This window comes from Ranitomeya variabilis, chromosome 3 (assembly GCF_051348905.1).
Source record: "Ranitomeya variabilis isolate aRanVar5 chromosome 3, aRanVar5.hap1, whole genome shotgun sequence".
Classification (NCBI taxonomy): Eukaryota; Metazoa; Chordata; class Amphibia; order Anura; family Dendrobatidae; genus Ranitomeya; species Ranitomeya variabilis.
Genome location: NC_135234.1, coordinates 196,766,023 through 196,785,385, shown reverse-complemented (window position 1 = coordinate 196,785,385; position 19,363 = coordinate 196,766,023).

The window sequence follows — 19,363 nt, the reverse complement described above, 5'->3', positions numbered from 1 at the left end:
CCACACCAGGACAGTCCGAAGGCTCAACCTGCCCTGAAGAAAAACGAGGATGAAAACCAGAATTACAAAAAAAAGGCGAAACCAAAGTAGCCGAACTGGTCCGATTATTAAGGGCGAACTCAGCCAATGGCAAGAAGGTCACCCAATCATCCTGATCAGCAGAAACAAAGCATCTCAGATAGGTCTCCAAAGTCTGATTAGTTCGTTCGGTTTGGCCATTTGTCTGAGGATGGAAAGCCGAAGAGAAAGACAAATCAATGCCCATCTTAGCACAAATGGACCGCCAAAACCTTGAAACAAACTGGGAACCTCTGTCCGACACGATGTTCTCCGGAATGCCATGCAAACGAACCACATGCTGGAAAAATAGTGGAACCAAATCAGAGGAGGAAGGTAATTTAGGCAAGGGTACCAAATGGACCATCTTAGAGAAGCGATCACAAACCACCCAGATGACCGACATCCTTTGAGAGACAGGGAGATCTGAAATAAAATCCATGGAAACATGCATCCAAGGCCTTTTCGGGACTGGCAAGGGCAAAAGTAACCCACTGGCATGAGAACAGCAGGGCTTGGCCTGAGCACAAGTCCCACAAGACTGCACAAAAGAACGCACATCCCGTGAGAAGGAAGGCCACCAAAAGGACCTAGCCACCAAATCTCTGGTACCAAAAATCCCAGGATGACCAGCCAACACTGAACAATGAACCTCCGAGATAACTCTACTAGTCCGTCTATCAGGGACAAACAGTCTTTCTGCTGGACAACGGTCAGGTCTATCAGCCTGAAACTCCTGCAGCGCCCGCCGCAAATCAGGTGAGATGGCAGACAGAATTACCCCCTCTTGGAGAATACCAGCCGGCTCAGGAACTCCCGGGGAATCAGGCACAAAACTCCTTGAAAGGGCATCGGCCTTCACATTCTTAGAACCCGGAAGGTATGAAACCACAAAATTGAAACGGGAGAAAAACAGCGACCATCGAGCCTGTCTAGGATTCAACCGCTTAGCAGACTCGAGATAAGTCAGATTTTTATGATCCGTTAAGAGTAAGACCACTACGCGATGCTTGGCTCCCTCAAGCCAATGTCGCCACTCCTCGAACGCCCACTTCATAGTCAACAACCCCCGAATGCCAACATCATAATTACGCTCAGCAGGCGAAAACTTTCTAGAAAAGAAAGCACATGGCTTCATCACAGAGCCATCAGAAGATCTTTGAAACAAAACAGCCCCTGCTCCAATCTCAGAAGCATCAACCTCGACCTGAAAAGGGAGCGAAACATCTGGCTGACACAACACAGGGGCCGAAGAGAAATGACGTTTCAACTCCCGAAAACCCTCAACGGCCGCAGGGGACCAATTCACCACATCAGCACCTTTCTTGGTCAAATCAGTCAACGGTTTAACAACACTAGAAAAATTAGCGATGAAGCGATGGTAAAAATTAGCAAAGCCCAATAATTTCTGAAGGCTCTTCACAGATGTAGGCTGAGTCCAATCATAAATGGCCTGAACTTTAACAGGATCCATCTCGATAGTAGAAGGGGAAAAAATGAAACCCAAAAGGAAACCTTCTGAACTCCGAAGAGACATCTAGACCCCTTCACATACAAAGAATTAGCATGAAGAACCTGGAACACCATTCTGACCTGCTTCACATGAGACTCCCAATCATCCGAAAAGACCAAAATATCATCCAAATATACAATAATGAATCTATCCAAATACTTTCGGAAGGTGTCATGCATAAAGGACTGAAACACAGATGGAGCATTAGAAAGCCCGAATGGCATCACCAGGTACTCAAAATGGCCCTCAGGCATATTAAATGCTGTTTTCCATTCATCGCCCTGTTTAATACGCACAAGATTATACGCCCCTCGAAGATCTATCTTGGTGAACCAACTAGCCCCCTTAATCCGAGCAAACAAATCAGACAGTAGAGGCAAAGGGTACTGAAATTTGACCGTGATTTTATTGAGAAGGCGGTAATCTATACAAGGTCTCAGAGAACCATCCTTCTTGGCCACAAAAAAGAACCCTGCTCCCAACGGTGACGACGACGGGCGAATATGCCCTTTCTCCAAGGACTCCTTTATATAACTCCGCATAGCGGCGTGTTCCGGCACAGATAAATTGAAAAGTCGTCCCTTAGGAAACTTACTACCAGGAATCAAATTAATAGCACAATCACAATCCCTATGAGGAGGTAGGGCACTGGATTTGGGCTCATCGAATACATCTCGGTAATCCGACAAAAACTCAGGGACTTCAGAAGGAGTAGAAGGAGAAATTGACAACAACGGAACGTCACCATGTACCCCTTGGCAACCCCAACTGGACACAGACATTGATTTCCAATCCAATACTGGATTATGGACCTGTAGCCATGACAAACCCAACACGACCACATCATGCAAATTATGCAACACCAAAAAGCGAACATCTTCCTGATGTGCAGGAGCCATGCACATGGTCAACTGAGTCCAGTACTGAGGCTTATTCTTGGCCAAAGGCGTAGCATCAATTCCCCTTAATGGAATAGGATACTGCAAGGGCTCCAAGAAAAAACCACAGTGCCTGGCAAACTCCAAGTCCATCAAATTCAGGGCAGTGCCTGAGTCCACAAATGCCATAACAGAATAGGACGACAAAGAGCAAATCAGAGTAACGGATAAAAGAAATTTAGGCTGTACAGTACCAATGGTGACAGACCTAGCGAACCGCTTAGTGCGCTTAGGACAATCAGAGATAGCATGAGTGGGGTCACCACAGTAAAAACACAGCCCATTCTGACGTCTGTGTTCTTGCCGTTCAGCTCTGGTCAAAGTCCTATCACATTGCATAGGCTCAGGCCTCTGCTCAGAGGACACCTGTTATGGACCTGGTGGTTAGGTGCACCTGGAATGACCTGATGGTTAAACTAGAAGACAGGACAAGCTCAGGGAAGTGGGAACTCTGCTGACCGCAAATCCTAATCCTAACACACACATTAGAAATAGCTGTGGAGCGTACCTAACTCTCCCTAGACGCCTCTTCACAGCCTAAGAGCTAACTACCCCTAAAGATAGGAAAATAAGCCTTACCTTGCCTCAGAGAAATTTCCCCAAAGGTAAAGGCAGCCCCCCACATATATTAACTGTGAGTTAAGAAGAAAGTCACAAACACAGGGATGAAACAGGTTTCAGCAAAGGAGGCCAGACTTACTAGATAGACTGAGAATAGGAAAGGAATCTATGCGGTCAGCACAAAAAACTACAAAAAGCCACGCAGAGTGTGCAAAAAGACCCCCACACCGACTCACGGTGCGGAGGTGCCACTCTGCAACCCAGAGCTTCCAGCTAGCAAGGCAATATCATGTTAGCAAGCTGGACTAGAACTTAGCAAGCACTAAGAAACATATTCAGTACAAAATGAACAACAAATGAACTAGCAGGGACTTAGCTTTTGCTGGAGTAGACAGGTCATCAGACAGATCCGAGAGAGATCTGAACCAGTACTAATACATTGACAGCTGGCATGGAGTAAAGATCTGACTGGAGTTAAATAGAGAAGCCAGCCTAGCCGCAAACGAGCGCAGCTGAGGGAGCAACCTCAGAACCAGCAGTTCCACTCACAGCCACCAGAGGGAGTCCACGGACAGAACTCGCCGAAGTATCATTCATGACCACAGGAGGGAGTTCAAGAACGGAATTCACAACAGTCCTGGCTCTGTTTTTGCAGTCCACATGCGGTGGACTTAATAGTTCTGTGAATTGCTATGTTTTTTCTTGTCCAGCTTTGTCTGTGTTAAGATTTACTCAGCCAAGTTGGAAGCTCTGGAGTCACAGAGTTACCCTCCATGCCTTTAGTTAGGTGTGGAGATTTTTGTATTCTCTGTGGTGGATTTTGTAGTATTTTTTATACTGACCGCACAGTACTCTTTCCTGTCTTTTCTTTCTAGGTAGCGTGGCCTCCTTTGCTAAATTCTGTTTTCAGTCTGCGTTTGTAATTTCCCTCTCCTCTCACAGTCAATATTTGTGGGGGGCTGCCTTTCCTTGGGAATTTTCTCTGAGGCAAGATAGTTTTCCTGTTTCTTTCTTTAGGTGTATGTTGTGATCCGCTTTTTGGGCTCCCCTAGTGGTGGCTGGTGGTACTGGAGACTTGTGTGTTCTTTTCTGCCTCAGCTCACCTGCTTCCATCAGTTTTGGGAGTTCCCTATTTAGCCTTGCTCTCCAGTCACTTCCTTGCTGGTCATCATTGTAACCTGAGTCTTTCAGTTGCATGTTCCTGCTACCAGTCTGCCGATCAGCTAAGTGGACTCTTGTCCTTTTTGTTTTGTATTTTTTGTCCAGTTTACAGTTTGCCATTTCCTGTTACTGGAAGCTCTTGTGGACTGAAATTGCCACTCCTGTGTCATGAGTTGACACAGGAGTCTTAAAGTAATTTCAGGATGGGTTTTTGAAAGGGTTTTTCAGCTGACCGTGAAGTCCTCTTTTGTATCCTTCCTCTATCTAGTAAGTGGACCTCGCTTTGCTAAATCTATCTTCATACTGTGTATGTCTTTTCCTCTGAACTCACCGTTAATATATGTGGGGGCTACTATCATCTTTGGGGAATTTCACTAGAGGTAAGCCAGGTCTGTTCCTTCCTCCTCCAGGTGTAGTTAGTTCTCCGGCTGGCGCATGGCATCTAGGCAGCCGTAGGAATGCTTCCTGGCTACTGTTAGTTGTGTGGTAGATTTAGGTCACGGTCAGCTTGAGTTTCCATCACCCGAGGGCTAGTCTGTTATTTTGTGTTTCTGATGTTCCCATGCCATTGGGGAATCATGGCAGTATGACCGGCCGCTGTTAAAGTAATTGGCAGAAGAAAGGAGAGTGAAGAAGTCTGTAGATTTTTTTTTTTTTTTTTTTCCCTCACATGTTTGCTACTTAGTTGGCTCAGTTGTATTTCTGCTCTATTTACAGCCTTGCCTTTCTCTCCTTCTAATCCTTGAATGGCTCTGATCTCTCCGGTTTAAGGATGGACTCTCAGAGTTTGGCTGCAGGTTTAAATAATCTTGCTACGAAGGTTCAGAATTTACAAGATTATGTTATACGTACTCCTATTTCTGAACCTAAGATTCCTACACCAGAGGTATTTTCCGGAGATAGATCTCGGTTTCAGAATTTCAAATGTAATTGTAAATTATTCCTTTCTCTCAGACCTCACTCCTCTGGAGATCCTGTTCAGCAGGTTAAGATTGTGATTTCTTTGCTGCGAGGTGACCCTCAAAATTGGGCATTTTCATTGACACCAGGGGATCCTGCGTTGCTCAATGTGGATGCGTTTTTTCTGGCTTTAGGGTTGCTGTATGAGGAACCTAATTTGGAGATTCAAGCTGAAAAAGCTTTAATAGCCCTGTCTCAAGGGCAAGATGAAGCTGAGATATACTGCCAAAAATTTCGTAAATGGTCTGTGCTTACTCAGTGGAATGAGTGTGCCCTAGCGGCAATTTTCAGAGAAGGCCTTTCTGATGCCGTTAAGGATGTCATGGTGGGGTTTCCTACGCCCACAGGTCTGAATGAGTCCATCACAATGGCGATTCAGATTGATCGGCGTTTGCGGGAGCGCAAACCCGTGCACCATTTGGCGGTATCTTCTGAAGGGACGCCAGAGAAAATGCAATGTGACAGAATTCTGTCAAGAAGCGAGCGGCAGAATTATAGGCGCAAAAATGGCTTGTGCTTCTACTGTGGTGATTCCGCGCATGTTATATCAGCATGCTCTAAACGTACTAGGAAGGTTGACAAGTCTGTTTCTATTGGCACTTTACAGTCTAAATTTCTTCTGTCTGTAACTCTGATTTGTTCATTATCAGTTATTACCGTGGATGCCTATGTGGACTCTGGCGCCGCTCTGAGTCTCATGGATTGGTCCTTCGCCAGGCGCTGTGGGTTTGATTTGGAGCCTCTGGAAGTTCCTATACCTCTGAAGGGTATTGATTCTACACCTCTGGCTTGTAATAGACCACAGTTCTGGACGCAAGTGACTATGCGTATGACTCCAGACCATCAGGAGATGATTCGCTTCCTCGTGTTGCATAATTTACATGATGTGTTAGTGCTTGGATTACCATGGTTGCAATCTCATAACCCAGTACTGGACTGGAAAACTATGTCTGTGTTAAGCTGGGGATGTCGGGGGGCTCATGGGGACATACCTTTGGTTTCTATCTCGTCATCTATTCCCTCTGAGGTTCCGGCATTTTTGTCGGATTTTGGGGATATTTTTGAAGAGCCTAAAATTGGTTCTCTCCCTCCCCACAGAGAGTGTGATTGCGCCATAGATCTGATTCCAGGCAGTAAATTTCCAAAGGGTTGTTTGTTTAACCTATCTGTACCTGAGCATGCTGCCATGCGAGAGTATGTTAAGGAGTCCCTGGAAAAGGGACATATTCGTCCTTCTTCATCACCTTTAGGAGCTGGGTTTTTCTGTCTCTAAAAAGGATGGCTCGCTGAGGCCTTGTATTGATTATCGACTCCTGAATAAAATTACTGTCAAATATCAGTATCCGTTGCCGCTGCTTACTGATTTGTTTGCTCGCATAAGGGGGGCTAAGTGGTTCTCCAAGATTGATCTCCGTGGGGCGTATAATTTGGTGCAAATTAAGCAAGGGGATGAGTGGAAAACCGCATTTAATACGCCTGAGGGCCACTTTGAGTATTTAGTAATGCCTTTCGGCCTTTCTAATGCACCTTCAGTTTTTCAGTCCTTTATGCATGATATTTTCCGTGAATATCTGGATAAATTTATGATTGTGTATTTGGACGATATTTTGATTTTTTCTGAGGACTGGGAGTCTCATGTTCAGCAGGTCAGGAGGGTTTTTCAGGTCTTGCGGGAGAATTCTCTGTGTGTAAAGGGTTCTAAGTGTGTTTTTGGGGTTCAAAAGATTTCCTTTTTGGGGTACATTTTTTCCCCTTCTTCTGTTGAGATGGACCCTGTCAAGGTTCGGGCTATTTGTGACTGGACGCAGCCTACTTCTCTAAATGGTCTTCAGAAGTTCTTGGGCTTTGCTAATTTTTATCGTCGATTTATAACTGGTTTTTCTGGTGTTGCTAAGCCTCTTACGGATTTGACTAAGAAGGGTGCTGATGTTGCCAATTGGTCCTCTGCCGCTGTGGAGGCCTTTCGGGAACTTAAGCGCCGCTTTTCGTCTGCCCCTGTGTTGCGCCAGCCTGATGTCTCTCTCCCCTTTCAGGTTGAGGTCGATGCTTCCGAGATCGGAGCGGGGGCGGTTTTGTCGCAGAAAAGTTCCGATTGCTCAGTGATGAGACCTTGTGCGTTCTTTTCTCGAAAATTTTCTGCCGCCGAAAGAAATTATGATGTCGGTAATCGGGAGCTTTTGGCCATGAAGTGGGCATTTGAGGAGTGGCGTCATTGGCTTGAGGGTGCTAGACATCAGGTGGTGGTTTTGACTGATCACAAGAATCTGATTTATCTTGAGTCTGCCAGGCGCCTGAATCCTAGACAGGCGCGCTGGTCGTTGTTTTTCTCTCGGTTTAATTTTGTGGTCTCATATCTACCAGGTTCTAAGAATGTGAAGGCAGATGCCCTTTCTAGGAGTTTTGAGCCTGATTCCCCTGGTGATTCGGAACCTACAGGTATCCTTAAGGATGGGGTGATATTATCCGCTATTTCCCCAGATCTGCGACGTGCTTTGCAGGAGTTTCAGGCGGATAGACCTGATCGCTGTCTACCTGGTAGACTGTTTGTTCCTGATGATTGGACCAGTAGAGTCATCTCGGAGGTTCATTCTTCTACGCTGGCGGGTCATCCTGGAATTTTTGGTACCAGGGATTTGGTGGCTAGATCCTTCTGGTGGCCATCTCTGTCTCGAGATGTGCGTGTTTTTGTGCAGTCTTGTGATGTGTGTGCTCGGGCCAAGCCTTGTTGTTCTAGGGCTAGCGGGTTGTTGTTGCCCTTGCCTATTCCGAAGAGGCCTTGGACGCACATCTCGATGGACTTTATTTCTGATCTTCCTGTCTCTCAGAGGATGTCTGTTATCTGGGTGGTGTGTGACCGTTTTTCTAAGATGGTTCATTTGGTGCCATTGCCGAAGTTGCCTTCCTCGTCTGAGTTGGTTCCTTTGTTTTTTCAAAATGTGGTTCGCTTGCATGGTATTCCTGAAAATATCGTTTCTGATAGGGGTACCCAGTTCGTTTCTAGATTTTGGCGGGCATTCTGTGCCAGGTTGGGCATTGATTTGTCTTTTTCGTCTGCCTTCCATCCTCAGACTAATGGCCAGACGGAGCGAACTAATCAGACTTTGGAGACGTATTTGAGGTGTTTTGTGTCTGCGGATCAGGATGATTGGGTTGCCTTTTTGCCGTTGGCGGAGTTTGCTCTTAATAATCGGGCTAGTTCGGCCACTTTGGTTTCCCCTTTCATTTGCAATTCGGGGTTTCATCCCCGTTTTTTTTCTGGTCAGGCGGAGTCTTCGGATTGTCCTGGAGTAGATGCTGTGGTGGATCGGTTGTATCGGATTTGGGAACAAGTGGTGGACAATTTGAATTTGTCCCAGGAGAGGACTCAGCGGTTTGCTAACCGCCAGCGTCGGGTTGGTCCTCGCCTTCGTGTTGGGGACTTGGTGTGGTTGTCTTCCCGTTTTGTCCCAATGAGGGTTTCTTCTCCTAAATTTAAGCCTCGGTTCATCGGTCCCTATAGGATTTTGGAGATTATTAACCCTGTTTCCTTTCGTTTGGACCTCCCGGCATCTTTCGCTATCCATAATGTGTTCCATTGGTCGTTGTTGCGGAGATACGAGGTGCCGGTGGTTCCTTCTGCTGAGCCTCCTGCTCCTGTGCTGGTTGAGGGTGAATTGGAGTACGTTATAGAGAAGATCTTGGACTCCCGTATTTCCAGGCGGAGACTCCAGTATCTGGTTAAATGGAAGGGCTATGGTCAGGAAGATAATTCTTGGGTAACTGCCTCTGATGTTCATGCCTCGGATTTGGTTCGTGCCTTTCATAGGGCTCATCCAGGTCGCCCTGGCGGTTCTTGTGAGGGTTCGGTGCCCCCTCCTTAAGGGGGGGGTACTGTTGTGATCCGCTTTTTGGGCTCCCCTAGTGGTGGCTGGTGGTACTGGAGACTTGTGTGTTCTTTTCTGCCTCAGCTCACCTGCTTCCATCAGTTTTGGGAGTTCCCTATTTAGCCTTGCTCTCCAGTCACTTCCTTGCCGGTCATCATTGTAACCTGAGTCTTTCAGTTGCATGTTCCTGCTACCAGTCTGCTGATCAGCTAAGTGGACTCTTGTCCTTTTTGTTTTGTATTTTTTGTCCAGTTTACAGTTTGTCATTTCCTGTTACTGGAAGCTCTTGTGGACTGAAATTGCCACTCCTGTGTCATGAGTTGACACAGGAGTCTTAAAGTAATTTCAGGATGGGTTTTTGAAAGGGTTTTTCAGCTGACCGTGAAGTCCTCCTTTGTATCCTTCCTCTATCTAGTAAGTGGACCTCGCTTTGCTAAATCTATCTTCATACTGTGTATGTCTTTTCCTCTGAACTCACCGTTAATATATGTGGGGGCTACTATCATCTTTGGGGAATTTCACTAGAGGTAAGCCAGGTCTGTTCCTTCCTCTTCCAGGTGTAGTTAGTTCTCCGGCTGGCGCATGGCATCTAGGCAGCCGTAGGAATGCTTCCTGGCTACTGTTAGTTGTGTGGTAGATTTAGGTCACGGTCAGCTTGAGTTTCCATCACCCGAGGGCTAGTCTGTTATTTTGTGTTTCTGATGTTCCCATGCCATTGGGGAATCATGACAGGTGTAATTAGTCCTCCGGCCGTGACGAGGTGTCTAGGGAGTGACAGGAACATCCCACGGCTACTTCTAGTTGATGTGTTAAGTTCAGGGTCTGCGGTCAGTATAGAGGCCACCTACTCCAGAGCTCGTCCATGCTGCTCCTAGGCCACCAGTTCATAACAGTACAACTGGCCAACAATGAGTTAACCGCATCTCAAAAGAAGGGAAAGAAAGTGCTGAGCCATTTTTTTTTCTGTACTCTGTTGTGTTTTTTTTTCCCTCTTCACTTTTGGGTGGCTCAGGAGTTACGCGTTGACATGGATGTTCAGGGACTTGCTTCTCGGGTGGATCAACTTGCTGCTAGAGTACAGGGTATTTCTGATTATATCGTGCAGACTCCTGTTTTAGAGCCTAGAATTCCTACCCCCGATCTGTTCTTCGGGGACAGGCCCAAATTTTTGAGCTTTAAAAATAACTGTAAACTGTTTTTTGCTCTTAAGCCCCGTTCCTCTGGTGATCCCATCCAGCAGGTAAAAATTGTCATTTCTCTGTTGCGTGGTGACCCGCAAGATTGGGCATTTTCCCTGGAATCTGGGAATCCGGCCTTGCTTAATGTAGACACCTTTTTTCAGGCGCTTGGGTTATTGTATGACGAACCTAACTCTGTAGAGCATGCTGAGAAAACACTTTTGGCCCTGTGTCAGGGTCAAGAAGCGGCAGAGTCATATTGCCAGAAATTCAGAAAATGGTCTGTGCTCACTAAGTGGAATGAGGATGTTTGGCGGCAATTTTCAGAAAGGGTCTTTCTGAATCTGTTAAAGATGTTATGGTGGGGTTCCCCACGCCTGCAGGTCCGAGTGATTTTATGTCTCTGGCCATTCAAATTGATCGGCGCTTGCGTGAGCGCAGAGTTGTGCACACTATGGCGTTGTCTTCCGAGCGGAGTCCTGAGCCTATGCAGTGTGATAGGATTGTGTCTCGAGCGGAACGCCAAGGATTCAGACGTCAGAATAGGTTGTGCTTTTACTGCGGTGATTCTGCTCATGTTATTTCTGATTGCCCTAAGCGTGCCAACAGAATCGCTAATTCCGTTACTATCAGTACTGTACAACCTAAATTTCTGTTATCTGTGACCCTGATCTGATCATTATCATCATTCTCTGTCATGGCATTTGTGGATTCAGGCGCCGCTTTAAATTTAATGGACTTAGAATTTGCCAGACGTTGTGGTTTTTCCTTACAGCCTTTGCGGAGTCCTATCCCTTTGACGGGGATTGATGCTACACCATTGGCTAAAAATAAACCTCAGTTTTGGACACAGTTAACCATGTGCATGGCGCCAGCCCATCAGGAAGATTGTCGCTTCCTGGTGTTACATAATTTGCATGATGCTGTTTTGCTGGGGTTTCCATGGTTACAGGTACATAATCCGGTGTTGGATTGAAAATCTATGTCTGTGACTAGTTGGGGTTGTCAGGGGGTTCACGATGACGTTCCTCTGATGTCAATTTCCTCCTCCCCCTCTTCTGAAATTCCTGAGTTTCTGTCAGATTTCCAGGATGTTTTCGATGAGCCCAAGTCCAGTTCCCTTCCACCGCATAGGGACTGTGATTGTGCTATTGATTTGATTCCAGGCTGTAAGTTTCCTAAGGGCCGACTTTTCAACCTGTCTGTGCCTGAACATGCCACCATGCGGAGCTATGTAAGGGAGTCTTTGGAGAAGGGGCATATTCGGCCATCTTCTTCTCCATTAGGAGCAGGGGTTTTTTTTGTTGCCAAGAAGGATGGCTCCTTGAGACCCTGTATTGATTATCGCCTCTTGAATAAGATCACGGTCAAATTCCAATACCCTTTGCCTTTGCTTTCTGATTTGTTTGCCAGAATTAAGGGGGCTAGTTGGTTTACTAAGATTGACCTTCGAGGGGCATATAATCTGGTTCGTATTAAGCAGGGTGATGAATGGAAAACTGCGTTTAATACGCCCGAGGGCCATTTTGAGTATCTTGTGATGCCATTCGGACTCTCTAATGCCCCATCTGTGTTTCAGTCCTTCATGCATGATATTTTTCGGAATTATCTTGATAAATTCATGATTGTATATTTGAATGATATTTTGATTTTTTCAGATGATTGGGAGTCTCATGTGAAACAAGTTAGGATGGTATTTCAGGTCCTTCGTGACAATGCCTTGTTTGTGAAGGGGTCTAAGTGCCTTTTTGGAGTACAGAAGGTTTCTTTTTTGGGCTTCATTTTTTCTCCATCATCTATAGAAATGGATCCGGCTAAGGTTTAGGCCATTCATGATTGGATCCAGCCCACATCCGTGAAGAGCCTTCAGAAATTTTTGGGCTTTGCTAATTTTTATCGCCGTTTCATTGCCAACTTCTCCAGTGTGGTTAAACCCCTGACCGATTTGACGAGGAAGGGCGCTGATGTAGCTAATTGGTCCTCTGAGGCCGTTTCTGCCTTTCAGGAGCTTAAGTGCCGATTTACTTCTGCCCCTGTGTTGCGTCAGCCGGATGTTTCTCTTCCTTTTCAGGTTGAGGTTGACGCTTCTGAGATTGGGGCAGGGGCCGTTTTGTCTCAGAGGAATTCTGATGGTTCCTTGATGAAACCGTGTGCCTTTTTTTCTCAAAAGTTTTCGCCTGCGGAACGCAATTATGATGTCGGCAATCGTGAGTTGTTGGCTATGAAGTGGGCATTTGAGGAGTGGCGACATTGGCTTGAGGGGGCCAAGCACCGTATTGTGGTCTTGACCGATCATAAGAATCTGATTTACCTCGAGTCTGCCAAACGGCTGAATCCTAGACAGGCCCGATGGTCCCTGTTTTTCTCCCGTTTTGATTTTGTTGTCTCGTATCTTCCAGGTTCTAAGAATGTTAAGGCTGATGCCCTCTCTAGGAGTTTCTTGCCTGATTCCCCTGGGATTCTTGAGCCGGTTGGTATTCTTAAGGAGGGGGTGATTGTTTCTGCCATCTCCCCTGATTTGCGACGGGCTCTTCAGGAGTTTCAGGCTGATAAACCTGATCGCTGTCCAGCGGGGAAACTGTTTGTTCCTGACAGATGGACTAGTAAAGTGATTTCTGAGGTTCACTGTTCTGTGTTGATTGCCTGGCTATCCTGGGATTTTTGTACCAGAGATTTGGTTAGTAGGTCCTTTTGGTGGCCTTCTTTGTCACGGGATGTGCGCTCTTTTGTGCAGTCCTGTGGGCCAAACCTTGCTGCTCCCACGCCAGTGGGTTGCTTTTGCCTTTGCCGGTCCCTGAGAGGCCTTGGACCCATATTTCAATGGATTTTATTTCGGATCTTCCTGTTTCCCAGAGGATGTCTGTTATCTGGGTGGTCTGTGACCGGTTTTCTAAGATGGTTCATTTGGTACCTTTGCCTAAGTTGCCTTCCTCTTCTGAGTTGGTTCCGTTGTTTTTTCAGCATGTGGTTCATTTGCATGGCATTCCGGAGAATATTGTGTCCGATAGAGGTTCCCAGTTTGTTTCTAGGTTTTGGCGGTCCTTTTGTGCTAAGCTGGGCATTGATTTGTCTTTTTCTTCCGCATTTCATCCTCAGACAAACGGCCAAACCGAGCGAACTAACCAGACTTTGGAAACTTATTTGAGATGCTTTGTGTCTGCCGATCAGGATGATTGGGTGGCTTTTCTTGCCATTGGCCGAGTTTGCCCTTAATAATCGGGCTAGTTCTGCTACCTTGGTGTCACCATTCTTTTGTAATTCTGGGTTTCATCCTCGTTTTTCTTCAGGGCAGGTTGAGTCTTCTGATTGTCCTGGGGTGGACTCTGTGGTTTACGGGTTGCAGCAGATTTGGGCTCATGTTGTGGACAATTTGGTGTTGTCTCAGGAGGAGGCTCAGCGTTTTGCCAACCATCGTCGGCGTGTGGGTTCCCGGCTTCGGGTTGGGGATTTGGTCTGGTTGTCTTCTCGTCATGTTCCTATGAAGGTTTCTTCCCCGAAGTTCAAGCCTCGGTTTATTGGTCCTTATAGGATTTCTGAGATTATCAATCCAGTGTCTTTTCGTTTGGCCCTTCCAGCCTCTTTTTCCATCCATAATGTTTTTCATAGATCTTTGTTGCGGAAATATGTGGTGCCCGTGGTTCCCTCTGTTGATCCTCCTGCCCCGGTGTTGATTGATGGGGAGTTGGAGTATGTTGTGGAGAAGATCTTGGATTCTCGTTTTTCTAGACGGAGGCTTCAGTATCTTGTCAAGTGGAAGGGTTATGGCCAGGAGGATAATTCTTGGGTTGTTGCCTCTGATGTTCATGCTGACGATTTGGTTCGTGCCTTCTATTTGGCTCGTCCGGATCGGTCTGGGGGCTCTGGTGAGGGTTCGGTGACCCCTCCTCAAGGGGGGGGTACTGTTGTGAATTCTGTTGTGGGTTCTGCTCTTAGGCTTCCTCCGGTGGTTATAAGTGGTAGTGCTGCTGTTTGTCCTTCACAACAGTCATCAGCTGCTTCCACTTTGGACGGGGCTATTTAGTCTGGCTCCTTCCTTTAGTGAGTGCCAGTTGTCCATTGTTTTCTAGGGATCCACATCTCTGCTTGGTTTCTCCTTCTGGATTGTCCAAATCATCAAAGATAAGTCCTGGCTCTGTTTTTGCAGTCCACATGCGGTGGACTTAATAGTTCTGTGAATTGCTATGTTTTTTCTTGTCCAGCTTTGTCTGTGTTAAGATTTACTCAGCCAAGTTGGAAGCTCTGGAGTTACAGAGTTACCCTCCATGCCTTTAGTTAGGTGTGGAGATTTTTGTATTCTCTGTGGTGGATTTTGTAGTATTTTTTATACTGACCGCACAGTACTCTTTCCTGTCTTTTCTTTCTAGGTAGCGTGGCCTCCTTTGCTAAATTCTGTTTTCAGTCTGCGTTTGTAATTTCCCTCTCCTCTCACAGTCAATATTTGTGGGGGGCTGCCTTTCCTTGGGAATTTTCTCTGAGGCAAGATAGTTTTCCTGTTTCTTTCTTTAGGTGTAATTAGTCCTCCGGCCGTGACGAGGTGTCTAGGGAGTGACAGGAACATCCCACGGCTACTTCTAGTTGATGTGTTAAGTTCAGGGTCTGCGGTCAGTATAGAGGCCACCTACTCCAGAGCTCGTCCATGCTGCTCCTAGGTCACCAGTTCATAACACCTAACCCTAACTCTAGCCTTAACCCTAGCCCTAACCCTAGCCCTAACCCTAACCCTAACCCTAGCCCTAACCCTAACCCTAATGGGAAAATGAAAATAAATACATTTTTTTTAATTTTTTTATTTTTCGCTAACTAAGGGGGATGATAAAGGGGTGTTTGATTTACTTTTATAGCGGGTTTCAGTCCTTCATGCATGATATTTTTCGGAATTATCTTGATAAATTCATGATTGTATATTTGAATGATATTTTGATTTTTTCAGATGATTGGGAGTCTCATGTGAAACAAGTTAGGATGGTATTTCAGGTCCTTCGTGACAATGCCTTGTTTGTGAAGGGGTCTAAGTGCCTTTTTGGAGTACAGAAGGTTTCTTTTTTGGGCTTCATTTTTTCTCCATCATCTATAGAAATGGATCCGGCTAAGGTTTAGGCCATTCATGATTGGATCCAGCCCACATCCGTGAAGAGCCTTCAGAAATTTTTGGGCTTTGCTAATTTTTATCGCCGTTTCATTGCCAACTTCTCCAGTGTGGTTAAACCCCTGACCGATTTGACGAGGAAGGGCGCTGATGTAGCTAATTGGTCCTCTGAGGCCGTTTCTGCCTTTCAGGAGCTTAAGTGCCGATTTACTTCTGCCCCTGTGTTGCGTCAGCCGGATGTTTCTCTTCCTTTTCAGGTTGAGGTTGACGCTTCTGAGATTGGGGCAGGGGCCGTTTTGTCTCAGAGGAATTCTGATGGTTCCTTGATGAAACCGTGTGCCTTTTTTTCTCAAAAGTTTTCGCCTGCGGAACGCAATTATGATGTCGGCAATCGTGAGTTGTTGGCTATGAAGTGGGCATTTGAGGAGTGGCGACATTGGCTTGAGGGGGCCAAGCACCGTATTGTGGTCTTGACCGATCATAAGAATCTGATTTACCTCGAGTCTGCCAAACGGCTGAATCCTAGACAGGCCCGATGGTCCCTGTTTTTCTCCCGTTTTGATTTTGTTGTCTCGTATCTTCCAGGTTCTAAGAATGTTAAGGCTGATGCCCTCTCTAGGAGTTTCTTGCCTGATTCCCCTGGGATTCTTGAGCCGGTTGGTATTCTTAAGGAGGGGGTGATTCTTTCTGCCATCTCCCCTGATTTGCGACGGGCTCTTCAGGAGTTTCAGGCTGATAAACCTGATCGCTGTCCAGCGGGGAAACTGTTTGTTCCTGACAGATGGACTAGTAAAGTGATTTCTGAGGTTCACTGTTCTGTGTTGATTGCCTGGCTATCCTGGGATTTTTGTACCAGAGATTTGGTTAGTAGGTCCTTTTGGTGGCCTTCTTTGTCACGGGATGTGCGCTCTTTTGTGCAGTCCTGTGGGCCAAACCTTGCTGCTCCCACGCCAGTGGGTTGCTTTTGCCTTTGCCGGTCCCTGAGAGGCCTTGGACCCATATTTCAATGGATTTTATTTCGGATCTTCCTGTTTCCCAGAGGATGTCTGTTATCTGGGTGGTCTGTGACCGGTTTTCTAAGATGGTTCATTTGGTACCTTTGCCTAAGTTGCCTTCCTCTTCTGAGTTGGTTCCGTTGTTTTTTCAGCATGTGGTTCATTTGCATGGCATTCCGGAGAATATTGTGTCCGATAGAGGTTCCCAGTTTGTTTCTAGGTTTTGGCGGTCCTTTTGTGCTAAGCTGGGCATTGATTTGTCTTTTTCTTCCGCATTTCATCCTCAGACAAACGGCCAAACCGAGCGAACTAACCAGACTTTGGAAACTTATTTGAGATGCTTTGTGTCTGCCGATCAGGATGATTGGGTGGCTTTTCTTGCCATTGGCCGAGTTTGCCCTTAATAATCGGGCTAGTTCTGCTACCTTGGTGTCACCATTCTTTTGTAATTCTGGGTTTCATCCTCGTTTTTCTTCAGGGCAGGTTGAGTCTTCTGATTGTCCTGGGGTGGACTCTGTGGTTTACGGGTTGCAGCAGATTTGGGCTCATGTTGTGGACAATTTGGTGTTGTCTCAGGAGGAGGCTCAGCGTTTTGCCAACCATCGTCGGCGTGTGGGTTCCCGGCTTCGGGTTGGGGATTTGGTCTGGTTGTCTTCTCGTCATGTTCCTATGAAGGTTTCTTCCCCGAAGTTCAAGCCTCGGTTTATTGGTCCTTATAGGATTTCTGAGATTATCAATCCAGTGTCTTTTCGTTTGGCCCTTCCAGCCTCTTTTTCCATCCATAATGTTTTTCATAGATCTTTGTTGCGGAAATATGTGGTGCCCGTGGTTCCCTCTGTTGATCCTCCTGCCCCGGTGTTGATTGATGGGGAGTTGGAGTATGTTGTGGAGAAGATCTTGGATTCTCGTTTTTCTAGACGGAGGCTTCAGTATCTTGTCAAGTGGAAGGGTTATGGCCAGGAGGATAATTCTTGGGTTGTTGCCTCTGATGTTCATGCTGACGATTTGGTTCGTGCCTTCTATTTGGCTCGTCCGGATCGGTCTGGGGGCTCTGGTGAGGGTTCGGTGACCCCTCCTCAAGGGGGGGGTACTGTTGTGAATTCTGTTGTGGGTTCTGCTCTTAGGCTTCCTCCGGTGGTTATAAGTGGTAGTGCTGCTGTTTGTCCTTCACAACAGTCATCAGCTGCTTCCACTTTGGACGGGGCTATTTAGTCTGGCTCCTTCCTTTAGTGAGTGCCAGTTGTCCATTGTTTTCTAGGGATCCACATCTCTGCTTGGTTTCTCCTTCTGGATTGTCCAAATCATCAAAGATAAGTCCTGGCTCTGTTTTTGCAGTCCACATGCGGTGGACTTAATAGTTCTGTGAATTGCTATGTTTTTTTCTTGTCCAGCTTTGTCTGTGTTAAGATTTACTCAGCCAAGTTGGAAGCTCTGGAGTTACAGAGTTACCCTCCATGCCTTTAGTTAGGTGTGGAGATTTTTGTATTCTCTGTGGTGGATTTTGTAGTATTTTTTATACTGACCGCACAGTACTCTTTCCTGTCTTTTCTTTCTAGGTAGCGTGGCCTCCTTTGCTAAATTCTGTTTTCAGTCTGCGTTTGTAATTTCCCTCTCCTCTCACAGTCAATATTTGTGGGGGGCTGCCTTTCCTTGGGAATTTTCTCTGAGGCAAGATAGTTTTCCTGTTTCTTTCTTTAGGTGTAATTAGTCCTCCGGCCGTGACGAGGTGTCTAGGGAGTGACAGGAACATCCCACGGCTACTTCTAGTTGATGTGTTAAGTTCAGGGTCTGCGGTCAGTATAGAGGCCACCTACTCCAGAGCTCGTCCATGCTGCTCCTAGGTCACCAGTTCATAACACCTAACCCTAACTCTAGCCTTAACCCTAGCCCTAACCCTAGCCCTAACCCTAACCCTAACCCTAGCCCTAACCCTAACCCTAATGGGAAAATGAAAATAAATACATTTTTTTTAATTTTTTTATTTTTCGCTAACTAAGGGGGATGATAAAGGGGTGTTTGATTTACTTTTATAGCGGGTTTCAGTCCTTCATGCATGATATTTTTCGGAATTATCTTGATAAATTCATGATTGTATATTTGAATGATATTTTGATTTTTTCAGATGATTGGGAGTCTCATGTGAAACAAGTTAGGATGGTATTTCAGGTCCTTCGTGACAATGCCTTGTTTGTGAAGGGGTCTAAGTGCCTTTTTGGAGTACAGAAGGTTTCTTTTTTGGGCTTCATTTTTTCTCCATCATCTATAGAAATGGATCCGGCTAAGGTTTAGGCCATTCATGATTGGATCCAGCCCACATCCGTGAAGAGCCTTCAGAAATTTTTGGGCTTTGCTAATTTTTATCGCCGTTTCATTGCCAACTTCTCCAGTGTGGTTAAATCCCTGACCGATTTGACGAGGAAGGGCGCTGATGTAGCTAATTGGTCCTCTGAGGCCGTTTCTGCCTTTCAGGAGCTTAAGTGCCGATTTACTTCTGCCCCTGTGTTGCGTCAGCCGGATGTTTCTCTTCCTTTTCAGGTTGAGGTTGACGCTTCTGAGATTGGGGCAGGGGCCGTTTTGTCTCAGAGGAATTCTGATGGTTCCTTGATGAAACCGTGTGCCTTTTTTTCTCAAAAGTTTTCGCCTGCGGAACGCAATTATGATGTCGGCAATCGTGAGTTGTTGGCTATGAAGTGGGCATTTGAGGAGTGGCGACATTGGCTTGAGGGGGCCAAGCACCGTATTGTGGTCTTGACCGATCATAAGAATCTGATTTACCTCGAGTCTGCCAAACGGCTGAATCCTAGACAGGCCCGATGGTCCCTGTTTTTCTCCCGTTTTGATTTTGTTGTCTCGTATCTTCCAGGTTCTAAGAATGTTAAGGCTGATGCCCTCTCTAGGAGTTTCTTGCCTGATTCCCCTGGGATTCTTGAGCCGGTTGGTATTCTTAAGGAGGGGGTGATTCTTTCTGCCATCTCCCCTGATTTGCGACGGGCTCTTCAGGAGTTTCAGGCTGATAAACCTGATCGCTGTCCAGCGGGGAAACTGTTTGTT